This window comes from Sinohyriopsis cumingii, chromosome 10 (genome assembly GCF_028554795.1).
Source record: "Sinohyriopsis cumingii isolate HCF-2022 chromosome 10, ASM2855479v2, whole genome shotgun sequence".
NCBI lineage: Eukaryota > Metazoa > Mollusca > Bivalvia > Unionida > Unionidae > Sinohyriopsis > Sinohyriopsis cumingii.
Window position 1 is genome coordinate 12918187 of NC_142970.1, and position 19066 is coordinate 12937252.

Sequence of the window (19066 nt, forward strand, 5' to 3'; positions counted from 1 at the left end):
AATTACAACCAGTTCAAGTTGTACACAGTACACCTGCTGGTGCAATAAACCAAAAAGGGGGTAGTGTTCAACAATTACCAGACCATTTAGCAGATATGTTTGTAAGGTCTTCTAAAAATCTGGATAAAGAACAAACGGAACAGTTAAAACAATTTTTGATGAAACATCAGAGTATCTTTTCTGCATCCTCAAGTGATATAGGTCATTCAACCTTGATAAAACATCAAATTGATACAAGAGATGAAAAACCTGTTAAAAAGTATCCTTACAGAATACCACTTGCTGAAAGACAAGTTGCAGAGAACGAAATTAAAAAGATGGCGGAAGATGGAATTATAGAAAAATGTCCACAAAGCCCTTGGAATGCTCCCATTGTAATGGTAACTAAATCTGATGGTTCTGTAAGGTTCTGTTGTGCTTTTCGAGGATTGAATGATGTTACTGTCAAAGATTCTCAACCATTGCCTATAATAGATGATAGTTTAGATGCTTTAGCAGGATCAAAATGGTGGTCTTGTCTGGATATGAAATCAGGCTATTGGCAAGTAGAAATTGATGAAAAAGATAGACATAAAACTGCATTCTCCATACCAGGAGTGGAACAATGGCAATGGCGCAGATTAGCATTTGGACTCTGCAATGCACCTGCGACTTTCACTCGTCTTGTCCAGATGGCATTTTCAGGTCTCTTGTGGAAAATGGTCATTTTGTACCTTGATGATATAATCTGCTATTCAAAAACCTTCGAAGAACACTTCATCAATTTGGAGATAGTTTTTCAAAGACTGAAAAACGCTAACTTGAAAATGAATCGCAAACTTGGAAGCAGAAAATTGTCGTATTGGTCAATGAATGCACTGCCCATTCTAAGATATAACTCGAGATCTTCAAACAGAGCCTGATTTTTAGTGATATAATTTACAGAATTGACACTGGAATTATAGAATTGTCTTATTACGTAACTGTATAACTGTAGCCTATATAGATGTAATACAAATACAGAACATAAGCCAATCCATACGACGAACAAACATTTCGGAGACACGTTTCTGATAGCAAACATATCCTCGTTTATGTCTGAAGTCCAGATGCGTCAAATCTGTTTATTAGACCTTGAACGGACCTAAAATAAAGAAGGAATACATATTGTTATATATATATATATATATATATATATATATATATATATATATATATATATAGATATAGATATAGATATAGTGATATGCCGCTACTTCATGTACCTTCGAATCAGCTGATTTTACCCACAACACGTTCTTGTAGTCGAGCGTAGCCATTTTGATATGTCCCCTCGTACATAACAATACTCGTTACCCGTTCGCGTATTTTGTACAACAGTACAAGATTTTAAAATTAAATTACCTGCACAACATTCGAAGATGAGAATAATATATTCGGGTAGGTTTGTCATGACTGATTATATTGTCTAATACTAGGTTAAATTCGAAGAATTAAAACACCAAGTTGTGTGTATTACTGTCGTGCGGACATGTTCCGTCAGCATGGTCGATTTTGATTGGCCGATCGATTGCAATACCCACCAATCAATGCTTTGTTTACCAGAATTCTTACACGTGCCAAACTTGTATATAAACAACGTCGTTGTCCCAAGTCGGTGACAGATAGGGGTAGAAAGATAAGGTAGCAGACGGATAGAGGAAAAGTGGCTGGTTAAGATCTAGAACAAAGATTAAGTCAAGAAAAATGAGAGAGGTAATTCTTGCAGAAGGAAAATTTAATGTATGTAATTTTGAAGAACAATTTGGAACTTAGACTTTAAACTACAAGTTCCCAAAAGCAGACGAATTTTCTACACACGAATTTGGAAACCCAAATTTGGATTACGAAATTCAAAACCTTATTGCCCACATTATATACGTTTAACACTCAGGCTTAGTTTGTAATAAATTAGATTGGTTTTTAGCTAATCGAAATATATCCATTACCGTTGTATCTACTGGTATAATTCTGTAAGTAAAAGTTGAATCTGTAAACTGGTAAAAAGGGTGTAGTTCTGTTTTACAGATGAGAAATGTTTGAATAAATCTGTCCTGGATTTGTAATCTGTCTTTATTGATGTTTTATCTCTATTGCTAAAGTCAGACGAACCCTTGTAGCTTCAAGGTCTGAAAAAAAAGCTAAAGTCCCGGAGTAATTTTCCAGACCCATGAGGTTACAGATTTGGTGTCAGAAGTGGGATCATAATGATCTAATCAAAGAAAAGAGAATAACAACTTAACACAATTCTTAAATTTTATTAATAACATTTTATCTTCTCTCTTGAAAATCTGGTAGAGATGATCATCCTGGAAAAAGAAAAGAAAACTGTGTGCTGTAGAATTGCTTTAACTGAAAATGTTGTGATATTGCCTGAATCTGAAGTAATTGTAAATGGCAGACCAATTGACCTGTATGATAAGGATGCCATGGGCTTAACTGAACCATTCTCCAAATTTGTGGAGAAAACTAGTCTACTAGTAGCAAAAGTTTTAGTACATCCTAAAAATGGATACATTCCTCTCAGAATAGCAAATTTTGGAGAAAAACCAGTTGAACTGTACAAAAATACTGTTACTGCAGAATTACAACCAGTTCAAGTTGTACACAGTACACCTGCTGGTGCAATAAACCAAAAAGGGGGTAGTGTTCAACAATTACCAGACCATTTAGCAGATATGTTTGTAAGGTCTTCTAAAAATCTGGATAAAGAACAAACGGAACAGTTAAAACAATTTTTGATGAAACATCAGAGTATCTTTTCTGCATCCTCAAGTGATATAGGTCATTCAACCTTGATAAAACATCAAATTGATACAAGAGATGAAAAACCTGTTAAAAAGTATCCTTACAGAATACCACTTGCTGAAAGACAAGTTGCAGAGAACGAAATTAAAAAGATGGCGGAAGATGGAATTATAGAAAAATGTCCACAAAGCCCTTGGAATGCTCCCATTGTAATGGTAACTAAATCTGATGGTTCTGTAAGGTTCTGTTGTGCTTTTCGAGGATTGAATGATGTTACTGTCAAAGATTCTCAACCATTGCCTATAATAGATGATAGTTTAGATGCTTTAGCAGGATCAAAATGGTGGTCTTGTCTGGATATGAAATCAGGCTATTGGCAAGTAGAAATTGATGAAAAAGATAGACATAAAACTGCATTCTCCATACCAGGAGTGGAACAATGGCAATGGCGCAGATTAGCATTTGGACTCTGCAATGCACCTGCGACTTTCACTCGTCTTGTCCAGATGGCATTTTCAGGTCTCTTGTGGAAAATGGTCATTTTGTACCTTGATGATATAATCTGCTATTCAAAAACCTTCGAAGAACACTTCATCAATTTGGAGATAGTTTTTCAAAGACTGAAAAACGCTAACTTGAAACTGAATCCAAAGAAATGCAACTTGTTTCAAAAAGAGGTCACATTTTTAGGTCATACTATAAGTGAAGCTGGTGTGGGCACAAGTACAGATAAAATCACAGCAGTAAGAGACTGGCCAACCCCTAAAAATGTAAAAGAAGCTAGAAGCTTCATTTCTTTGGCAAGTTACTACAGATCATATGTGTATCAGTTTGCTACTTTGGCCAAACCTATTCATGAATTGTCTGAAAAGGGTAGAAAATTTGTATGGACTGAGAAATGTGAGCAGTCCTTCAAGGATATAAAACATCCACTGATAAATACGCCAATCTTGGCATTCCCTACTGAAAATGATATATTTATTTTAGATTGTGATGCCTCAAATGTGGGTCAAGGAGCAGTACTCTCCCAAATCCAAAATGGAAAAGAAAAAGTAATTAGCTATTTTAGTAAATGTTTCTCAAAAACTGAAAGAAAATATTGTGTCACAAGGCGAGAACTTCTTGCAGTGGTAAATGCGGTCAAACATTTTCATCACTATCTTTATGGAAGAAGTTCACAGTGAGGACTGATCATGGTAGTCTGAAATGGCTGATACATTTTAAAATGGTAGAAGGTCAGTTAGCTAGGTGGTTGACTTTTCTGGCTACCTACGATTTTGAGATTATACACAGAGCTGGCAGATTGTACTCCTATGCGGATGCATTATCAAGACGTCCATGTGTCAAAATGAATTGTACCTATTGTGAAAGAGTTGAAAATTATGCTGAAAGTGAATCAGAGAAAGAATTGGTAGTTTGTATTTCTAAGCTCCCAAATCAAATAGTTTCCATGTCTATTCCATACCAGGTAAACTCAAAGAACAAAGAGATATCTATTATTTGCTTCATTCTAACTGTGTGTTCTGCGGTCATTGGATACTGTTATAATGTCAATACTCTAGTGAGAAATCTGTCAGAGATTCCACATGGTAAAAAACCACGAGTGTTGAGTGAAAACTGTAATCACTTGAAGTGTATGTGTGATAAACTCTGTTATGTTACAAAAGAGGTTAGGAAGAAACTCCCATCTCCTGACAGTAGTATAAGTACAGAGAGAAATATTATTTATCAGTCAAAAGATAATGTGGACAACTTTGATATGTCCAAATTACCCATTTACAAAATGATGATACAGTTCTGAAAGTGGTGAAGGGGATGGTGACAAGCGAAAATAAATATGAATGGTCAGATATTTCACATTACTGTCCTGAAATAAAATACTACTGGAAACAGGTTGATTCCTTTGTAGTAGAAAATGATGTCTTGTATAGGAAATGGGAAAGTGATGATGGAATGACAAGCACCATGCAAATTGTTGTTCCTGAATGTTTAAAAGGATGTCTACTTACACAGTTACATAACAGTATCACAGCTGCACATTTAGGAGTTGCAAAGACTCTACAAAAAGTGCGACAGAGATTCTTTTGGTATGGGCTGAATAAAGATGTTGAAAATTTGTGCAAGAAATGTGATGTGTGTGCCAGTAGAAAATCTTCTCTTAGGAAACCAAAAGCACCCATGAAAACCTACAATGTAGGTGTTCCTATGGAAAGAGTGGCTATTGACTTTATATGTCCACTTCCTAGGACCAAACAGGGAAATAAATACATAGTGGTCATAGGTGACTATTTTACCAAATGGACAGAGGCATACCCAGTAGAAAAGGTTGATGCTAAAACTACAGCAAAAGAACTGATTGATAATTTTATCACAAGATTTGGAATACCTCTTCTTATTCACACAGATCAAGGAACATATTTTGAGTCAGAACTTTTCAAAGAGATCTGTACAATATTAGGAATTGAGAAAACACGAACTTCTATTGCCAGACCCCAAAGTGATGGCATGATAGAGAGAGCTAACAGAACCATTTATAACATGCTTTCAGTATTTGTGTCCTCACATCAAGATAAATGGGATGAAATCTTACCTTTGGTCATGATGGCGTACAGATCAGCAGTTCATGAATCAACTGGAATAACTCCCAGCATGATGACATTTGGTAGAGAAATAGTTCTTCCCATTGACATGGTACTCGGAAAACCTGAAATAAATGAGAATGATAATGAACAAAGATACAAAACAGAGTATGCAAATAATCTTGAATCTAAAATTAAGAAAGTACACGAGTTTGCAAGAAAAAGAATGAATTTGTCTAGCAAATGTATGAAAAGAAACTATGACACAAAGATAAATTTTAATAAGTATAAAGAAGGTGATGCTGTTTGGTATTACAATCCAATCAGAAAAATCGGGTTAAGCCAAAAATTACAAAGACCCTGGAAAGGTCCTTATCAAATCCTGAATAAAATTAATGATGTATTGTATAGAATAAAAGGAGGGTTCAAACAAAAACCGAAAGTGGTCCACCATGACAAATTAAGGCTGTATGAAGGTGTGAACTTACCTCACTGGTTTACCAAACTATTATAATAATAATAATAATAAAAATAAACATTATATAAAAAAACAAAAAAAAAAAACAAAAAAAAAAAAAAACAGTCACTTTGTCACACTTGAATATTCTTTAATTATTCTTTGTAAATATGTTTTTTATTCTTCTTCTCTTTGTTTTCTCTACAGATAATATCCTACCAGTGTGGTATTTGCGAGGACTTGACATTTCAGCTCAAGTCACGCTGTATAACACATTTGAGAGAACAACATTCGGGAGTTGCATATAAATGTAGCAAGAGTCTGAAAATATTCAGACGGAACGACAATCCACATAATAGTAGAGCCCAAAAAGAGGATTTTTATCTCTTTTCACATTCAACTGGATTAAAAAGGGAGGAAGCAGAAGCAGAACTAGAGAGTTTCATGAAGAATGCAATAGCAAAATTGATAAAAGATATTCAACTCCCACAAGTCCTACCTCACAACCAATATGAAAGAAAAAGAACATTATCTATGCCGGTTTTTGCAGGAAAAATTAGAAACAGCAGTATTTCACCCTCTAGGACATCCATATCTTCTATATCTTCTTCAAGTTCTTCGCTCAACAATTGGACTTCCTCATCGGAAAATGAAAAATATTTACGAGAAATTGGAGAAAAGGTAGATTTACAAAGAAAACAACAACAGACTCAAGAAATTCTTTTCGAAGATCTAGAAGAACCTGATATATACCTCGAAGAACCGTTCAGGAATTTAACCAATACAATCCATAACAAAATTGGAAATGAGAAAACAAATGAGAAAGAAAAATCATTGGGGAAGGTGGAAAATGTAAACTTCGAGGAGGAAAAAGGAGAATGATAGAACAAAAATAACAGAAAGTAAAGAGGAAGGAACAAATAAAACACTTGGGAAGAAAGAGAATTAAAAAGTGGAAAAAGGAAAACAAGCAGAAATGGAGAAGATTTAATATCAAATAAAGAAAAGATAAGTCACTATTAAGGGTAGAAATTGGAGAAGTTGAGAAAGAGAATGGCAAATTAATAGAGCAAAAACCAACATTCAACAAAGAAAAAGAGGGAAAAGAAAAGAAAAAGGACCAGAGAAGACACTGGAGAGGGTATCAATGATAATTGGAGAGAAAGAAAAATTGAAAAGGAAAAATCAAGACTTAAAACTGAATAAAGAGAAAGAAAACGAGAAAGGAAAAGGAAAGTCACTAGGACAGATAGAAAAATGGTAAATTGAAGAAAGAAAAAGCAGAAAGAAAGGAGAAAGCAACTCAAAGTATAGAGAAAGTGAACCTGAAAAGCAATGAAAATGAACCAAAATCTACAACATTAATGGAGAATAATTAACACATGTGATCTGATAAACCTAAACGTGGGGGGAACAAAATTTTTAAACAGCAAGAACAACTCTGAACAAAATAGAAAATACAAGACTAGCAGATATGGATGCCAGAAAGGGGGGAAAACAGAATAATATATTTTTTGATCGAGATCCAACTCATTTTAGGGTAATATTAAATTATATGAGAGATGCCCCAGATTTTCCAATGGGTCTTCTCCCCAAAAGAAACCAAGGAATCTACTAGAAATACTATCAGAAGCCATATTTATAATGTTACGGGACTTGTCCAACTAGTTAAGAAAAGATTTGGAGAATATAAGAGAATAGAATCCATATGTACCCATGAACAATTAAATATATATGATCTATTTTTGTTAAAAAAATTAGTTACAGAGTTTATATTAATACAGAATTTCTAACAAATGAAAACAATATTAGTTATATGAATAATATTTATTTTAGGTACAAGTTTATTCATGCTACTTACTGCACACTGAGATTCCTACCCGAATATATTATTCTCATCTTCGAATGTTGTGCAGGTAATTTAATTTTAAAATCTTGTATTGTTGTACAAAATACGCGAACGGGTAACGAGCATTGTTATGGTACGAGGGGACATCTCAAAATGGCTACGCTCGACTACAAGAATGTTGTGGGTAAAATCAGCTGATTCGAAGTACATGAAGTAGCGGCATAGCAATATATATATATAATATATATATATATAATATATATATATATATATATATATATATATATATATATCGTATGAGTGACGTTTGTCCGTATTGATGGTTGTATATAGAGTTTCTACATGCCTAAATTTGTCATGGTAATAAGTAATAAACAAGATATTTACTGAAATTGAGTTCACGGTCCAAACCTTTTTTACGAGTTAGAGGAATTTTCCATTAGTTCTACTGAAATTACTATTGCTTCATTGGTCAAATTTTTAAATATACATACACAGAGGTTGGTAAGAAATATTTCATTTTTAAGATCAGTTTGTGGAATCGCTTACAGGTGAACTTAAATATACGTTGAGAGGAAGTATTTAAATTATTCTTTGGAATTACAAGGTTCTCACTGACTGGATTAAAGCAGTTTATGTTACATCGGGACATTCTATACTATTGTTCCTACGGACATTAAAGACTACTAGCATATGAGGAGAGTTGGTATATCAGGGTCTTTAAAGATTATTGGGAATTCATTCAGACCATTGTATACTTTGCCCTTGTGATAGGACATTTGACGAGTCGAGTTCTGGTGGTCATTGTCGGGAAATTTTGAGTACTAAGTAAATATGGATATTTTAATATATGATGCTCAATTTAATGCAACATTATAATTGACATTCATGATTTTTCTTCCATCAATAAAAAGGATTACATTATGTTCTCGAAAAGCTATACCACACTTCATACGACGTACGGCCCACAAATGCTTTTCATCGTTTGGAAATACAGCCGTTATTGATTTTTAATTATGTAACTCTGATGTGCCAGGGCATTTATTATGTAATGTAGAGACTGTCACAATTTCATAGATACGGTATTCTATTGAGCGAATAGATCTTGGCCAGCATCCAATGCTCTCATATTTATATTTTCTGTTTTTAATAGCTTTTCTTGGTAATGTTGTACTCGTTTGCTAAGACAGGAGTCACGTCAAAAGTTTTTGTATAACTGTCCATACTGACGTGACTTAATACATTTGTTGTGGGTATCAAAGTTGTGCTTTTGCGAAACAATGTGCCGTTTCTCGAGTGTACAAATTCACATACATACACGAAGATTATTATGGATTGCTGGTTATATTGGTTTTTGTAGCAACTCCTTGCGTCACGAAACTGGTATCATACGAACAGTACCATATTCAGTATATGTTTTCCGAGCTTTTTGCAGGGGATAACTCCAAGCACTTACAGAAGGGTTATATACCTGTTACGTGTTTACATCAATATACTGATACTCTCTGTCTCTTTCTTTTTCTCTCTCTCTCTCTCTCTCTCTCCCTCTCTCTCTCTCTCTCTCTCTCTCTATATATATATATATATATATATATATATGAGTGACCGCTCCGGTGCCTAGTGGCTAGAGCGTCCGCCTCAGATGCGATGCGGGAGGTCGTGGGTTCGATCCCAAGTCCAATCATACCAAAGACTTTCAAAAATGGTGCTGGCATGATGCCCCAGTGCTATATTTCCCTTTAAACTGCCACACTGCAGACATCGTAGCGATATGACTGAAAAACTGTTAAAGCTACGTTAAAAATCCAAATCACAACACGCGCGCGCGCGCATTGCCTACATTAGGAGGACCCTGTAAATCCACATACATTAGTAGGTCCACCTCTGGGAAAGCATTTATACGCTTCCTTTATAGAGAAGTTCATTTGTTTTTAGATGAAAACATGTCATCGGATCTAGATGGTTTGAAAAAAATACTTTTTATTTAACTCTTAGGATGTGTTTCCACAAACATTGGGGGGATGACACAAATGTGGTAAATGGCATACACAGCGGGACACAGTTTACACACTGTAATATACTATTCTTGAGAGGACTTCGCAGAATTAGGACTTCGCAGAATTACCTCCTCCTTGTCCCAAGGGAAAATTTCAGAATTCCATTTGCTTCGTAAATTTTATTTATTTTATTGATATATGTTTCCAATTTTACTTGGTGAGGTATAGATAAATAAAGAAACAACAAAATATATAAGTAATTGCATTTTCCTGTATTTGTTTTACTTTAGTGTCACGTTTGCTCAGCCCCAGTTCGTAAGTCGTGTTAAACTAAGGTATTAGTACAAGCCAATGTTTTGATGTCTAAACATGACGCAGGCTAGAGTTAATCTCTTACGCAAGGTTACCTTGACCAGAGAGAAGATCCGGTATCTTGAATCAGCACAGGCGTTGATCGTAATTTGCGGTAAAATGTAGAGAGGAGATTCTAAGGAAAGACAAAGCTTCGTAAAGGTCAGTAAGCTATTTGCTCGATTTTGCAGAATGTTACGGCATTGTAATTGTAATTATGTGCAATATGTATACTTAATTACTAGGATCGTTTAGTACAAAGAATTGCCTTTGCAGTGTTTAATTTACATGCGTATTTAAAAAATGAGCTTGAGTAATATGTAGAGAATTAGGTAGATTGGTAAGCTTATGGTCAGAATTAATTTTTTAATTCGCTTTTAGTTAACTTCGTAGTAAACTAGTGCATTTATTCATGTGATATGTTAGAATTTACACATGCTTGAATTGTGAATTTGGGAAATGGTTGAAGTGTGTAAAATTAGTTAATATGGATGTATGGATATATCAGAGCATGGATATTTGAATATTGTGTACTTTGTTTGAATTGCAATGTAACGAAATGCGTCCGATTGTTGTCATATTGCTTAATATAATATGTTTAGGAATATGTACTGATGTGACGCAATTTATTAATGTATGTATGAGAAGCTATTGATACCGTGCTTTTATTACGACGTTGTTTTATCATACAAGAAAGTATGAGTATTTAGATGGGAATGAATGCGTGACCGAAGAAATTTAATAGCCGTTATCTGATGACAGGCTGGGTGTAGTGTGAGATGAGAGGGCTAAGGAAAATATTGTACCGTCATTTTGTTTTCACAGGACCTTTTGGGGGACAGAACGTCTGGTCCAGTTAAGTCTCGAGTCTCTAAGAGGGGAGACGGAAGTGAGATAACGAGCAGTCGGAGTAACAAAGTCTAGGTCGGTGGAGAGAGTCGAGGAGGAGAAGGAAAAGGAGGTCGAAGAGGACAAAGTGGAGAAGGATGAGGAGTATAAAGAAGCTGAGGAGGAGAAGGGATTTAGAGAAAGGCGGTAGGAAGAGGAGAAGGTATTTGAGGAATAGGAGGGGAGGAATACACAGATGAGTAGAATACAAGGACAGGTGGAAAGCTATATCACACTACTATCAAATGATGCAATAGGCTATCACAGGGTCGAGCGGAAGGAGAGTACCTGGGAAATTTGAAGCACTTCACTACTGAATTATTATTAAATTATTATTCGTTGAATTTCACTTTTCTGTATATTCAATCATTTAATCGTCGGCATTGCTGACTTTGGGCTCAGAGCGTTGCATCTATCTTTCACTAATTTAACTTCCAGCCAAAATCGAGCCTGGTTGGGACTTCTATAGTAATTTAAATAGAATATTGGGAGCACCCCACCCCAACCATAACACACCTATCACAGTAGCGGCATAACAACCCGTCCTACCACATTTAGCTTAAGACATTCCGATGACTACAAATGACTCTGTAACAGCTAAATTTCACTTGTCGTTTTTAATTTTATGAGACAATTTACAATTTCGAGATTTATGGATACAAAAAAGACAACAAAAACATGCGAAGTCACAGCAATAAATTGTTTTGCTAGTAGCATATTTTAAATTTGTCAAACGTTGTCAATTTAAGACTATACATTAGCTTCAGAAAGGTCAGGTAAAAAACTGTTAAAAATAAGGCAACCAGAATCGTAACGAATACAAACAAATTAGTAATTATTGAAGTTAAAACAATTTGCACGTGCACTCGTGCTGTACTGGCACCCCTACCTGGATGCTCGTGATTAAAACTCTGTACAAATTTACTTGTAACCATACATGAGATGGTATTGATTTAACTTTCGAATGCGCTTGTTACGTACGCATTCCCCTAGTACAGCAAGTAGGTATATAATTATATAATGACAGTGTGATGGTTAGAAAAATTGGACAAGATACTTTTTTATTCAAATTACGTGCTGAAAATAAAGAACTATTTTACAATTTACTGTCTTTATTTTCAACTAAATTAAAGTCAGATAGTTGTTTCCGAAGTGGTCGGAATATAGGTGTTAAATGTTTTAATCTTCATATTAGGAGATAATTTTTGATTTGGGCATGTATATTTAAGGAAATAGGATGGTTCTCATAGACTCTAATTTTGTTGGTGTATTTGTTACATCTCAAAATATGAACCATCCTTTGTTATCTCACAATTCTAATTCATATGTGTGTATGTGTTGTCTCATTTGTAGTATTAATTTGTAAATGTATGCCTTGATGTACAATGATCACACTTTATATAAATTTATAAACACCACAATCATGATGTGCTTACATGAATAAATTCTTCTGAGTTCTTCTGAATTCAGTAATACAGTGCAATTTACAAAAAGATGTGGAGTAATTCATAAAAGTGATTATATTTTTTTTTTTACTTTGGTTGTTGCAATAATTTTCGGACACAATACTAATAAAACTGGTCAAACAAGGCTCCCCAAAGAAGCAGTTGCAATTAATTATGGTTAAATTTATGCTATATCATTCGGGGAATGCGTTTCTTTTCTCAAGGCGTTGTAAGGAATTACGAAAATGAAATTCAACATTGAAACACAAAGTCCACACTGTATTGGTCATTAGTAACTGTAGCATTTACTAGATCGCTGTATACAAATGTATGTTTAGATTCCTTATTTTTCTGCAAGGTTTTAGTGAAGTGTACAGATTTATTGGGGATTGAAATAACACATTTGTGTAGTTTCTTTGAGTTTATTAAAGCGATAAAAATTAAAGGTAGTCCCATAGGTCATAGGTGCTTTTTGAATGTTATTTAGACGATACAGTATCGAAGCACTTCCAAGAAATGCAAATTAAACTTGTCATCTCTCGCTATTTGGGTTCTGATTATGAAAAAGTAATAAAAATCTTTAGACCCGTACAATGGACACAGAATAGACTGACTCTGAAAGAAGCAACAGACAAGGTTTCCAGATATGTTGCTGAAGGTCGCTAAATGGCTATTAAAACGCGGTAAACATTCTTTTGGTTAAAAACTCTGTTCATAATCTTGAATGAGTGATTTTAATATGAAATTTGAGATTTCCCCAAAATTACACCAAATACTGTATAATCGCTATGGAAACACGATACACTTTCGAATGGATAAAACTGCATATCCTGGTCTTAAATGATAGTGTGTGTGTGTGTGTGTGTGTGTGTTGGGGGCGGTTGTATTGCATGGTGTCCAATGCACAATGAGATACATTGACTTACCATGAGAATCATGGAGTGCAAGAAAGTCTTTAAAACGAAAGGTCCATAAGATGTATGAGAGATTTAAGAATATCGAACAAATGAGTAAAGATGCACGTTAAACATCTGAAACAAACCCTAGTCTCGTATCTGTTCCATCAGTTCAGCTTATCATGAAGACGGTGAAGCCAGGTATCTTGACAGAACAATCAGACAGATCTTCATGTTGAGGTCATTCAGGAAAGATATGTAGCTTGGAAGGAATATGTCAAAAAGTTGCTTCGTTTTGAATGATGACACAAAAAATACCGTCCTTTCTGTTTGTTATGCAAATGTGTAATATTTATTTTAATTGGTCCGCCTTTCCGTCTGTTGTTGTTGTTGTTGTTGTGGGGTTTAACGCCATTTTTCAGCACACGATAGGCTATACATGGCGGCCAGTATTAACGGTGGAGGAAGAACCCGGGAAAACCCCGGAAAGAACCACCGACCCTCGAGAAGCTACTGGCAAGCTTTCTCACATACCCACATTCCGTCTGTCCTATGCTTGTTAACACGATTATGTAATAACCATTCCACATAAAGAAATGAATATAATAGGCTAAATATGTTAAGGACCAATAGATGACCTGTCTGTTCTTTAAAAATTCTAAATGAATACTGCGTTTGTTTACTTTTTCTGTGTCATGACTTAGATTTTGGGTTTAAAAAATGGTCGGGAAAGCATATATGAAATTTCATGTGCTAATGTACGTGCGTATTTACATCATCTCATTGAATTTTGGTCAGCTTAAAAAGATTTCTGTAGCTTAGCGGTATAGTTAAACTTACAGGTGCAAAGGGTGGCTATCATTTGCTTAATAATGTTCATTGAATGATTGGCTTTTATTCAAGGATTTATAGTAAAATTGTTTTATTCCCAGTAATGCATTAACTTGTTATTTCTAATACCTGGCCTTTAACTCATTAGTACAGACCCCCAAAGCAACTAAATAATAACAGTACAACGAAATCAAACAGTACAAGCTGTGCTACAAGGGTTAAGTACAAAACTGTGTTTAAATATATAACATTGGGATTTATTAGACTACTACCACGACATAATGCGGTAGGATCAAATAGATACAAAAGAGATTCGTTTAACCTGATCGTACTGCTTTAGCCATGCCTCCTCAGGTATTCAGGTATGTGGATTAGACTTATATGATAAAACACTACAACACTACACCACCCAAACATTCTAGATATTACAATTGAAGAAATAAGTCTTTCTTATTCTCATACAATTGTCTGCTACTGTGACAACAACCCGTTGTAGTTTCTACTTATGACGGAGAACAATGACTCGAGCATGAGTATAGTCAAATTTACCGGTAGCGAGAGTTGTACATTTCTGCAGTCAGGTGGTTTAAAGGTGAAAATGGGCAATAATGCAACACGCACCGGGCAAGACAAAAGAATGTGGGAGGACAATGTAAGACTACCACTGGCAGCCTATCTGGATAACTCTTACTGACGCATCTGAAGCTTGCTGTAAGCTGATAGAATGCGGTTGCAAGTCTGAAAGTTGTTGAAGCTGAAAGTGCCCCAAAGCCAGACTGACGTGCACTGAAATTTACAGTTGCAACAGTCAGAAATATTCGGTCGTCTTGGTTTAACTCGAGTAAATACCATGATGACAGTGTTATCTTTAGGCTATCTTGGTAGAAATAATTTTGTTACTATAAACCTTGCTGAAGTACGTTTTTCGTGTTCTCACTCAGGTCTTTTAGAGGTGCTTCCGTTTTAAAATGACGGTATGACATCATTATGACACCGCCTTATTATTTTTTGTACAACTTATTCACAGGCTAAATAAGACAAAAGTCAAAAACTCAATTCTAACCACTAAAATACTTGAATGGTATTTTATAGAACGTTTATCTGTGTTTTTAGACATTGTGATAGCGTTGACACAAATGGCACTACAATATCCCCCTGCTCATCAGATTGCTTGGAGCTTATAAGTTTCTGAATATCTGACCCCATGCGATACTTGTGTAACAAAATGGTGCTGTTGTCCGGCGCGTAAGTGTAACTTCACTTAGTCACCTGACTACTAGCGACTACTTCAGCTAGGTCATGTTACGCTTTCCTCTTATATTTTCAGTGTGTCTTTACCCGAGCTCATACAAAATATTCTGTGAGATCTGCTTTTCTTCTGAGATCATCCATGTGCATTGATACTAATTGCAAACAAATTGTCCTTTGGTTTCACTTTTCATTTTTAACTAGAAACAGACTAAATGTGATTTGCTTCCATTAATAATTGAAAGATGCGCATGACATTAGATCTACAGGTCAAAGTGCTTTTTGTTATGGAAAACCTTGCAGTATATGGCAGTGTCAAATGGGCGTCGGGTATCAGACAATGGTCAACATTTTGCATTATTCACCTATTTCCCTATTTCGAGTGCGGACAGATTGACTGTTAGGTAAAGTCTAAATGAATCTATGCGATTCATGTGTATGTTTGATACAGCGTACGCTATTGTCCTCAGTGTTTATTTCATTCCATGATCGTTTAACTAAACTTCTTTTTTATCCTCTCTAAATCGTCTTTTGCTGACCAAAGATAATACATTTTAAAAGCAAGTCAGAACGCAAAACGACATTGCCCATTCACGCGTACATTGAAAATATTTAAAATAGTTAATACAATTCCCAGGTGAGGATAATATTGTAACAAATTTGGAGCATGCGCATTTGTTGATAGCTCTCCATTTTAAGGATTTCTTAGATATTTTTTTATTACGTGTTTCATTATGGGAAGTTGGTACTGAGAATATAGTCCTCAGACCAAAATAGTTAGCCAATTACTAGGAGCAAACGTCACGGAGTGACGTGTTAGTGAGTTTCCATGATGCCATGGTTTACTTTAAGTGAATTCAGGTCAGAACCGCATGAGCTCAGCAGTCGCTGTTAAAATCTAATTGTGTGAATTAATCGTATGACTCCAGGTGCAATATTTATGATTGGAGACTGGTAAATTATACAATGGAATATATGAGAAGGGACTATTCCGCCGATTATTGTTGCTATGGTGGTAAATATCTTGCAAAGTTACAGACGAAATGTGGCTTAAAATGTGTTAGGTTGTTGAGTTGTATAATTTCACGGCGTGAAATACTGGCAGTACGTTACGGAAAGTTAATGAGGAGAAACCATGCCGTTGTGCGGTTGACAGACAATTGGGAAGTTGTGATATTATTTGTCATGTATTAATTAGAGAAATATTATTTATAGAATGGACACTTTGGACTTTCTAGTTTACAAAAGTAGTTGTATGGGAGTCTTTGGAACCTGGGGAAACGTATGACTCCTAGCGGGATTCGCGCCAGGGATTGACATCGCTTGGTGAAGAAACCATTTTGGTTGTTACAATATTTCTTGTGTGAGCATAATGCAGATATGTATACTGGCTTGCACTGTTTTCAGCTATGATGTACAATACTGAAATCTCAGTCGGTCAAGATATTCTTTAATTACGATATCATTTATCCTAACACTTCGGTAACTATGGTTCCATTTCAATACGGTAACATTTACACTTGCAATAAATAATATCATTCGGGTTTTGAGGATGAAATAACCGATATTCAATGGCGCTAAGTACATTTCTGGTCAATGTTCAGATCTCATTATCTGGTTATTGCAAAAACATACATCAGTTATAATAAATGGCAGCTTTAGTTTTTTGATTATTCAAACATTCGATATCAAACCAGCGTGATGTTAGTGAATATTTCGACGATATTGTTATGTGTTCAGTGCATTTGAACAAGTATGTTTGTAAACATTAAAATTAGGCATTTTAATTGTAGAAGAACAAATTCTCCAGGAAAAATGTTTCATCAGAATAAAGAACTCAGGTTTGACAACTTTTTTATAGTACCTGTATTTGCTTTTTTCGGGCAAAGTTTTCACGTAATGGCTCATTTTAGTAGATATTTGAATTCACTTGCTTGTTTTGTTCTCTTTCTGACCCACAAGAAATGGGCATGCCTGGAATTTCATTTCCGTTTCCATGACGTTAAGGGTGGGTGAATTAATCAATATGCTCTCGAAGCACAATAGCATAAGGAGCTGTAGAATTTATATAAATGAAATAATTTTAAAGTTCTAAAATAGACTTTTCTTTGGATTTCTATACATTCTTATTTAGCCTGTAAATGTAACACTTCTCGGCTGTTAAGGGCAAACATTTGTTAGTAACTTGTATAGATTTAATATTAATTATATGTACATAGTTGCCTATAGTTTCAAATATTTATAAGAGTTTTCCCTGATATAAATATTAAGCAGATGCAAATCCTTTTTTTAACTGTTTGAAAACTTAAGCATAACAAATATGAATTATTTGTTCTGTAAATTTAACATTTTTGATTTAATAAATATGTAATGAATACAAAGATTCGCATTTAAAACTGTGTACTACTTGCCGTAAGCGTCAAGTATAGATGTCTTGTAAACGTTTGTATTTGTTGGGTTTAAAGTCTAATAAGGGTCTGGTGCATATTAAACTTCATATTCAATTAAATCTTAAGTTGTGAGTTTAAAATTTTTTTTTGTTTGGTTTTCTTTTGTTTTAGCGTAAATAGTAAAACCCCTTGTTAATGCATATGGTTTCCTTCTTCACAGCATACATGTGTGCTTATGTAAATAGTTATTGCTTATGCGCTGTGATAAAATCGTTCTAGCGAGAAAAATAGTAATTCTGCATTCTTTTGAACTTGTACTGTTTTATTTAGGTTCTTCCCCTGGCAAAGAAAGAGTATTCCTTTTGGAATGTCTCTGAAATCACGTAAACGTTTGAGCAGCAGAGAGACTGAGCCCACCAACTATTCGTTCCAACAGAACCCTTTATCAAAACATTCTTGATAGAAGATCTTATTTCTCAAAAACAAACCCTCTATTCAGAAACTATGATGACTAAATCCTCTTTTCTGGCTAGAAGAGTTATTTCGACAAAGATAACTCTCTATAAAAATACTTTTTTTACTCCGGGGAACGGTCGACGAAACTTCTCGTGGGGCTCAGTCTCTCTGCTGCTAGCGAGTAAATATTTTAGGATTTCTAGTTAAAAATTGTATCCAACCCAACTCGGTATCGTGTCCGAGGATTATGTAAATTTATTGTTACAAATCCGTATGATTTTCGTTGAGCATGACTAAAGAAATTTCTGAATCTATTTATGTCCATATCACCGCCGCACCAAGTTCGGTGAATATTTTGTAACGTGTGTGCGTCAACTCCGTTGAACACTGCAAGAACATTGCAATTATCTCTGATCACTTTCGGAATTTGTGTATACCGTTGAGTTACATAAATCACATCAACGTTTTTGTGCCTGCCGCGGGAAAATATCCTGGCAGGATTTAATCGTTTGTCCAGCATGATGTCGTCGTACACGACTAAATTATTAATCGATCCATCAATATCATCGATACTCGGTGCTTCATCGATATCAGTTATAAAATCAATAACATCTTCGTCGTTTATCGATTTTGCACTTTCGTTGAAATCTTTTAGCACCTGATAACATCGCTGATCGTCCACTGATGGGGCTATCAAATATAATTTATCCCACTTCATCCACTTCATTATTAAATTAAGTAACAACTGCGTCTTACCCACCGTGACAAGATCCACTATCAGACCAGCAATCTATAGATTAGATTCAACTGCTCCTCAACGCGGATTCACACGTGAACAACTTCAGGTAATTCCCGAGGACACACAATTACCACCCAAATCACTGAAGTGATTTCGATCACTTAACTAGCGCTG

The 19066-nt window shown here is 35.1% G+C and overlaps 1 long non-coding RNA gene across 2 annotated transcripts in view; it reads right to left on the reverse strand.

Moving 5' to 3' along the window:
- Positions 1-789: 789 nt before the first annotated feature.
- The window catches only part of LOC149789616 (uncharacterized), a 75526-nt gene continuing 57249 nt past the window's right edge, over positions 790-19066 (reverse strand). The window contains exons 2-3 of one of the 2 annotated variants that reach the window (XR_016423681.1): positions 5357-5470; positions 790-1123 (exon numbers count right to left, since the gene is read on the reverse strand). This is a non-coding gene — a long non-coding RNA (uncharacterized LOC149789616). Of the gene's footprint in view, positions 1124-2260; positions 2328-5356; positions 5471-19066 lie in introns of those variants that run through there. The other variant, XR_016423682.1, reaches the window with a different exon arrangement.